General features: G+C 42.6%; 1 pseudogene; it reads left to right on the top strand.

The window, feature by feature from the left end:
• Positions 1-7,570: 7,570 nt before the first annotated feature.
• On the top strand, positions 7,571-8,178 carry LOC125995755 (60S ribosomal protein L32-like; annotated as a pseudogene).
• Positions 8,179-9,153: the final 975 nt, after the last annotated feature.

Here is a 9,153-nt window from a genome sequence, read left to right as displayed (position 1 = left end):
GTTCCACCCATTGTGTTGCCAATGGTTAGACTTTATTCTTTTTGCTTTTGGTCCACATGCAGTAGTGCTCAGGGATTCAGACTAAGTAGGAATTAAACTGGGGTTCAACCCAAGCTATCTCTTTCTGACCCTGATTTTATTCTTTTTCATGGCCAATTCATGTTTCATTGTACTTTTGGATTGGGATAAGAGAGAATTTGTTCTTTTTCTATGCAGGATGGCAGAAATTTTCTGGCCTGCTGTTTTTCTTGCACACTCTCACTGGGCTGTGTGTGCCCTAAAATTCATATTGAACAATAACAATAACACCACCACCCCCTATGTAACTAAGGCAATTGTTGGGGGAAAAGAAGGTAAGAGGTATCATTTTTCCCAACTTCAAACTATACTATAAAGTGGTAATAATTAAAACAGCATGATACTGGAACAGAGGGCACTGGAAGGACCTTCAGGTCAATGGAAAAGAATAGAAAACCCAGAGAAAGATCTATCTGGTATGTGACCAGTTAATCTTTTTTTTTTTTTTTTTTTTTTTTGGTTTTTGGTTTTTGGGCCACACCCAGCGATGCTCAGGGGTGACTCCTGGCTGTCTGCTCAGAAATAGCTCCTGGCAGGCACGGGGGACCATATGGGACACCGGGATTCGAACCAACCACTTTTGGTCCTGGATCGGCTGCTTGCAAGGCAAACGCCACTGTGCTATCTCTCTGGGCCCTATGACCAGTTAATCTTTAATAAAGAAGCAAAAAATATGATAGGGAGCAATGAAAGCCTCTTCAACGAGTGCTGTTGGGGAAACTGCTTAGTCACATGTGAAAAAAAAAAAAAAAGAGAGAACCTCAAACAAATTTCTTGTCTTTCTGATGAGCACCACTCTGACAGGAGTGATTTGCCTCCTTTGGTTTAGTTTGTTTCCCCAGTGATGAGTTCTGTGGAACATCTATTCATTTTCTGATGATTATCTTTTTTCGTCTGGTGTGGGAGTGGGTGTTTAGCTTCTCTGCCCTTTTACAAATAACATTTGTCTTATTTGGTAGTTTGCTTCATTGTAAACACTGTGTAGACACTAGATTTTACACCTGTCACGTTTGCCAGGATCTTCTCTTTCGTAGGCTACCTGTTCTTTTTTTCGTTTTGTTTTGTTTTTGGGTCACATCCGGTGGCGCTTAGAGGTTACTCTTGGCTCTGCATTCAGAAATTGCTCCTGGCAGGATCTGGGGACCATATGGGATGCCAGGATTCGAACCACTGTCCGTCCTGGGTCAGCCACGTGCAAGGAAAATGCCCTACCCCTGTGCTATCTCTCCTACCTTTTTTTTTGGGGGGGAGTTTGGTTTTTGGGCCACAGCCGGTAGTGCTCAAGGGGATCATAGGGGGTGCTGGGGAACAGACCCAGGTCAACTGTATACAAGGCAAATGCCCTACTCACTACACTTTTGCTCTGGCCCCTCCCTGTCCATTTTGAACATGGTTTTCTTTATGTGCTGTTAGTCTGCTGTAGAGTCATTTGTTTATTTTCACATTAATTTACCTTCCCTTTTGGGTGAAATTCAGAAAAACATAGTTAAGACCATTGTAAGACTCCATTGATATTTTCTTCTAGAACTTTATGGTTTCAGGTATTAGAATTACATTCATATTTAAGTCTTTGCTCCATTATGGTTTTGGGCCCTTGAGGTAGATGCCAAAAAGTGGGTCAGTGGAGCTGGAGCAATAATAGCACAGTGGTAGGGTGTTTGCCTTGCATGCAGCTGACTTGAGATGGACCGAGATTTGATTCTTGGCATCCCATATGGTCCTCTGAGCCTGCCAGGAGCAAATAGCCAGGAGTAACCCCTGAGTGTCACTAGATATGACCCCAAAACAAAACAAAACAAAACAAATGGGTCAAATGGGAGCTCAATTCCTAGAGTTTTGTTTGTTTGTTTGCTGTTTGGGCCACACCCAGTGGTGCTCAGGGCTTACTCCTGACTGCTCAAGGATCACTCTTGTCAGGACTATAATGTACCATAATGGGTGCTGGGAATTAAATTCAGTGGATGCAAGCCAGATAAATGTCCTACCCCTGTACTATTGCTCTGTCCCCAATTCTCAGTTTTTTGTGGAATATCCATATTATTTTCCAGAAAGGCTGGACCTGTCTACAAGCACCAGCAATGAGTGAGGGTCCCTTTTCCCCTGCATCCACATCAACACTGATGGTTGTTATTGTTTTTGATTTACACCCCTAGGTTCCTTGAGAACTATGCACAGTAGCAAAATATGAAAATAACCCAAGTGTTCAAGAACAGATGACTGACCATAATGGAATATTACTTGACCATAAGCAAAGATAAAATCGAGGCCCAAGAGATAGTATTACCTGATAAAGAACTTTCCTTGCATGTGGTTGATCTAGGTTCGGTCTCCAGCACTTCATTATTGTCCCCTGAACTCACCAGTGGTGATCCCTAAGCACATAGTCAAGAGTAAATCTTGATCATTGCTGGATGTGTCCCCAAAACAAAACTAAATAAAATCAGGCAATTTACTTCTACTTAGGTAAATGTGGAGAGTGTCACACTGAGTGAAGTTAGAGAGATACTGACAAAATGATCTCTCATAAGCAGGATATAAAGAATCATAACAGAGAAATACATACTCAATGACAACAAAATCAAAGACATGAGAACTGGTCTTCAGTGGGAAACATGCCATTTGGGGTGTAATTGGGCAGAGAATGCTACAACAATGGAATTAAAAGTATTCCACCAAGGAAGAAAGAGGGTGCTGAAAGGCAGTAAAGTGGTAGGCTACTACTATAAACCATAGTGCCAAGATTTGATTTTTTTTTTCAAGTTCCTCTCATAGAGGCAGGTAAATGTGTGGAGAGAAACGGGCATTGGGGTGGGGGGGTCAGGGAAAACATTGGTGGAGGGGAGTGGACACACATGAAGGGATTCATGTTGAAACGTATTGCTAGAATCCAGTCATTAATAATTTTATAATTCATGGAAATTAATAAACATTTAAAATATATTTGTACTTGATTGAACAACATACCAATCCTTTCCATTAAAGGAGTGAGTTCAAGAGAAACAATATAAAAATCATCAAAGTGGAGCCGGAGAGATAGCACAGCAGTAGGGCGTTTGCCTTGCACGCAGCTGACTCAGGATGGCCCTGGGTTCAATTCCCAGCATCCCATATATGAGTCTGCCAGAGTGATTTCTGAACCTGAGCACCGCTGGGTGTGACCCCAAAACAAAGCAAAAAAAAAAAAAGATGATAATGGAGAGCTGGAGCAATAACATGGTGAGTAGGGCATTTACTTTGCACTCAGCTGGCCTGGGTTCAATCCCTGTCATCCCATATGGTCCCCCGAGCCTGCCAGGAGCAATTTCTGAATGCAGAGCTAGGAGTAACCCCTGAGTGCCACCGGGTATGGCCCAAAAACAAACAAAACTCATAAAAGTCTCTGAAGAACAAGAAGGTAAATGTGATGTAGAAGCAATGATTAAAGAAATAACTGGGAACTATGGGTGGAGAGGATCAAATCCCTGACTGCAGGACAGCTGAGTGAAGGCCCAAAGCAGCTGCCGTGCTTAAGGTCAAACAGCAGGAGAAAGAGGGGCATTGGTGGTGGTAATGTTGCTCCTGTGAAGAGGGGTGTTCTTATGACTGAAACCCAACTACAATCATGCTTGTAATCATGGTGCTTAAATAAAGATTTTATAGAATTTTTTAAAAAATAACTGATAAGAATTTCCCAGAGCTGGGAATTACAGACACATATATCTAAGTGGCCTAAAGGGTTCCAGCATCAATAGACCCAACTAGAAAATTTTCAAGACACATTATAATAAAAATGACAAAATCCAAAGGGAGAGACAATGTTGAAAGTAGCAAAATATAAAAAGCAGCTTACATACAAAGAAAAGTTCATAAATGTATAGTTGATCTATTAATTAAAACTCTGCAAGCCATAAGAATATGAAAGGGTCATCAATGAAATGAACACCTCAACAAGAATACTCTGTCCAATTGGATTATCACTCAGACTTGAAAGAACAATACAGGGCTTCATGGACAGGCAACAAGTTTAGGGAATCAGTAACCTGAAACCAGTTTTGAAAGAAGCATCACAAGAGCTTCTTTAAAGGACAGGACAAACTTCCTGACATGTGGCATTGAGTGTAGCACTTTCTCATGGTGCATATAGGTTGTCTTCTAGTAGATTAAGAAAGGTTAAAAACATAGGAATCGGGCCAGAGTGATAGCAAAGCAGGTAGAGAATTTGTCTTGCACGCAACGGATGCAGTTTTATCCCCAGCATTCGATGTGGCCCCATATAGAATCATGAAGTGATTCCTGAGTGCAGAGCCAGGAGTTACCCCTGAACATTGGCCTGTGTGGCCCCAAAACAAACAAAAACAAACAAAACCCCAGATGGCATTCAATTATAACAAATCAACTTATTGGTTTATTTTCTGATCATTCATTCTGTTTACATCCCTTATGTTTTATTGGAGCATGTAATATGAAGCTTTTTTTTTTTAATGCCTGCAAGCGGGGAGGCTGTGGGTTGGTAGACAACCTGGATACATTGGTGGAGGGAAGGTGTTGGAATACTGTATGCCTGATATGACTCTATTATGGTCAGCTTTGTAATTCACAATGATATGCATGATATCCCTTCAGTAAACATAGTATCTAAAAAGAAAAAAGGAACAACAGACAGACAGACAGACAGAGAGACAAATAGAGAAGAAAAAGGTCTGCCCCAGAAACAGGCAATGGGGAGGGTGAGAGGGAAACTGGGGACAAAGGTGGCAGGAAATGTGCACTGATGAAGGGTGTTGTATGACTGAAACGCAATCATGTGCAAGGCCTTCTCCCTAAGTTGGGTGCGCTGGGAGCCTTGATAGGCCCCCAGCCGTCCCCTCTTATGCCCCCGGCCTCCAGGCCTTCCTGGGGTGGCAGCCCAGGCGGCCAGACAAGATGGGTGTTGGGGGGGGGGTCCCTCCTAGATGGGGTCCCAAGCTTTCCCCGCCCTTCCCCCTGCACTAGGGTGGAGGGCGGGCAGATCCTAGCTTCCGGCTCTCTATCGATCCTTTCTTGATCTGGAGGCTAGCTCTAGCCGGCATGGGGTTTGGGGAGACCCAATGTGGAAGGCCTTCTCCCTAACTTGGGTGCACTGGGAGCCTTGATAGGCCCCTAGCCGGGACTCTTCTGCCCCCGGCCTCCAGGCCTTCCCTGGGTTCCAGCCCAGGCGGCCAGAAATGGTGGGTCCTAACTTGGGCTGTGCTGAGATTTGCTCGGTTGCACTAAGTTTGTCACTGTCAATTTCTGACCAGTCTACATGTGGAAAACCCTATCCTTATGTTATGTTTTGCGTATCCAGAATGTCCATTTTGTATTCTACCCTTTCCCACACCCCTACAAAGCTCATTTTTACTCCTTAACTCTCTCACCCCCAAACATCACTAACCCACATTACTCTTTTTAACTTCAGTACTGCACAATCCTAATCACAGACCAAAACTGTGCATTGTGTGTAACAACCCCCAACTATTTCAAAAGACATAAAATGGACACGTATTTCTTTTTTTTTTTTTTTTTTTTTTGGGTTTTTGGGCCACACCCATTTGACGCTCAGGGGTTACTCCTGGCTATGCGCTCAGAAGTCGCTCCTGGCTTGGGGGACCATATGGGACGCCGGGGGATCGAACCGCGGTTCGTCCTAGGCTAGCGCAGGCAAGGCACTTACCTCTAGCGCCACCGCCCGGCCCCTGGACACGTATTTCTTTTGAATATTTTATGTGCTTTTTTTCTCTGACAGCTATAAGTCTTACTAAATATTCTCTTATACAGTGACGATTCTAACCACTTTTTATCTTCTCTTTGTGAGCTGTTTAATAAGGAATTTTGGTGTAAGAGTCCCCCAGTTTAATGCTGTTGATTGAACCATGTCATGGGGATTGTTGGACTTGTTCTTACTGCCCCCATATGCGCCAATAACGTCACGAGGCATTGTTCCTTGTTTGCATAGGCACATTAAAATGGGAAAATACTACACCTACAAATGAGATCTTATCTAATAGAGATTGGAACACACAAACCTTGTAATGTAAAGGGACCTTACACTCTGAACATTGACATAACGACCTGACACAAGCCTCAGAAGAATGTGCATCCTCCATTCACCCCTGAACCAGGGAAGCCATCCATGAAACATCCAAGTTTGTCTATAACATCACCTGGAAGCAATCCTCTACCACAGAAGACCCTACCACTGCTCAGACATCGACCTGCTCAAAAGAGACTTCCCTTAACACTGAGAAGACTTAGCAACAACAACGACCTGCTTACAGGACAGGGCTCTCTGCATTGCCCTTTAATTGTGAGGTGAAAGTAGAGGATGCTCCACATCCTGACTTCAATGTAGGGTATGCAGATTCCAGGATCTTTAATACAGAAACATGATACCAACAACAGAGACTGTGTGAAAAATAAAAGTGTGTTGGCACTACAGACAATGTCTTGGATCGGACGATCTAGCTTGCCTGGAGCCTAAAGTTGTTCTTATGCCAAGAAACTTCAGGGGTAGAGTCTCTGTATTTAGGCCAAGGTTATTCCTTTCCATGCCCCTCATATTTTGGTGGGCCTATGCAAACAACAATTGCCACTCTAACACCGTTTTACTGTGCTCCTTTGATTCTAATCCTTAAAAAAAAAGACCACTTAAACTTTTGAGGTTAACTTAAACTAATATGCATGTACATGGAAATGTAAAAAAATACTATGCCTCTAATGTCTAAGGAGTTACATAAGTTTTATGGCTTTAGATTGCCTTCTCTGCTGCTAAGAAATATTACAATGTATTACAATTTGGGGGCTTGAGGGACAAAGTAATTGTACATGGACTCTGTTTTATTTATCTTAATGTTTTTTGGCTGAAAGTTCAAAGTTAAGATATTAGCAAGGGGACTTCTTCTGAGAATTATGTTAAGGGTGATTGTCCTTCCACTGTAACTTTACCTTGTCCTCTTTCTTTGCATCTTTGTTCTTATAATTAAAAATAAAAAATTAGGGGCCGGGCGGTGGCGCTAAAGGTAAGGTGCCTGCCTTGCCTGCGCTAGCCTTGGACAGACCGCGGTTCGATCCCCCGGTGTCCCATATGGTCCCCCAAGCCAGGAGCAACTTCTGAGCACATAGCCAGGAGTAACCCCTGAGCGTTACCGGGTGTGGCCCAAAAACCAAAAAAAAAAAAAAAAATTAAAAAAAAAGAACAACTTTGGAACTGTGAATAAAAAACCTCCAGCTTTATTATGAACAGCTTATAATCATGGTGTTTAAAGTAATTAAAAATGTTAATACATTTAACATCATTAAATCTTTTACTAGCATATAAGGGAGACATTAAGGTAGGATAACATTTCATAGTAAAGCAAAACAAATGAAAAGTAAATGAAAACTTGAATGTTAAAATTAAATTTTATTGTAATAGAAAATTAAAACAACCAATTTAGAACTAATCAGGAGACAATTGAGTTATTTCAGAACAGGGAATGATCTATGTATCAAAACAATGGAGCATCTCTTGCTAGAGGCATTATGGCCACCCCTCAGATCCCTTGTGAAGCCCAAGATCATCAAAGAGAGGACTAAGAAGTTTATCAAGCACCAGTCTGACTGATACAATAAGATTAAAACAAACCAGGACCAGAGCAATAGCATAATCGGTAGGGAGCTTGCCTTGCACACGGTCGACCCCAGTTCAATCCTGGCATCCCACATGGTCCCCCAAACCTGCCAGGAGTGATTCCTGACTGCAAAGCTAGGAGTAACCCTTGAACACTACTAGATGTGGCCCCAAAATAACCAACCAAATAAGATTCAGCAGAAATGCCAGAAGCCAATGGCACAGGAAACAGAATGCACCACATCTTGATGCCCAGTGTTGGTTATGGGAGCAACAAGAAGAAGAAGCACAGACTGCCCACTGGCTTCTGGAATTTCCTGTTTCATAGCATCAAGGAGTTTGAGGTGCTGCTAATGTGCAATAAATCTCACTGTACTGAGATTGCTCACAATGTCTCCTCCATGAATCGCCAAGCAATTGTGGAAAGAGCAGCCCAGCTGGCCATCAGAGTCATCAATCCTAAAGCCAGGCTGCACAGTGAAGAAAATGAATAGACAGTCGTTGGGCACGTTATATTGTATTAATAAAACTGTAAAATTTCTTCAGCAGAAAAACAGCCCAGCTCCTCTGCTAAGCTTGAAGATAAAATAATGGCCACTGAACCTTCCCAGATAGTCTAGGATGGGTTAATACCTCTGAGGCCTTCTCAAAATGGGGGTGGGCAAATTTTCCTTTTTTGCCTGGAGCCACGTAGCCCACTGACACACTGGACAACATATGACAGAAATGGCCTAGCTCCACAACTTACCTTATCAAATTGCCAAGTCACCAAATTTGATTCAGTTCATGAACTGTGCAGCTGCAAGAGACATGACACGTCAAAATGTCATAGTCATGTCAGCCCAGTATCATAGAAAATCTGATGGGAAAGTTACATAGAAATCTACCACGTTCCATGAGCCCACAAACATTAACACAAGTCTCCACTAGCACCACCCACAGCTGAGTAAATCCTGAGACACTGACTTTAGTAACACCCTGGAGAAACAGCAATTATTTCAAATTGACCCTCGCTGATATGTTTTGATAATTCCATTTGCCTTTGTTTTGTAACAAACAATATGAAATAACTTTGTGCCTGCAAGGGAGCAGGGTAGGGTGATGGGTGGGAAATTGGGAACACTGCTTCTGGGTTAGACATATTTTTCCTCTCTCCATATCTCTCTCTCTTTCTCTTTCCCTCTCTCTCCCTCTCTCCCTCTTTCTCTTTCTCTCTCTCTGTCTCTTCCTTTTTTCCTTTTAGACACTGTGGTTACTAAAGGGATATCATACATATCACTGTGATTTAGAAAGTTATTATAATAGAATCATATCGGGCATATGATATTCCAACACCAATCCCACCACCCATATCTCTTCTCTCCACCAATGACTTCAGGTTGCTCGCCACCACACCCTAGGCAGGCATACAACTAACTTCATTCAAGTGAGCAAGTTATGGCCCACCAGCTCCCCAAGTAAAGCCCCAA

Source organism: Suncus etruscus, chromosome 18, assembly GCF_024139225.1.
Source record: "Suncus etruscus isolate mSunEtr1 chromosome 18, mSunEtr1.pri.cur, whole genome shotgun sequence".
In the NCBI taxonomy this organism is placed as follows: domain Eukaryota; kingdom Metazoa; phylum Chordata; class Mammalia; order Eulipotyphla; family Soricidae; genus Suncus; species Suncus etruscus.
The sequence above is the reverse complement of the archived record's forward strand: the minus strand, read 5'-3'. Positions and strand labels throughout refer to the sequence as shown.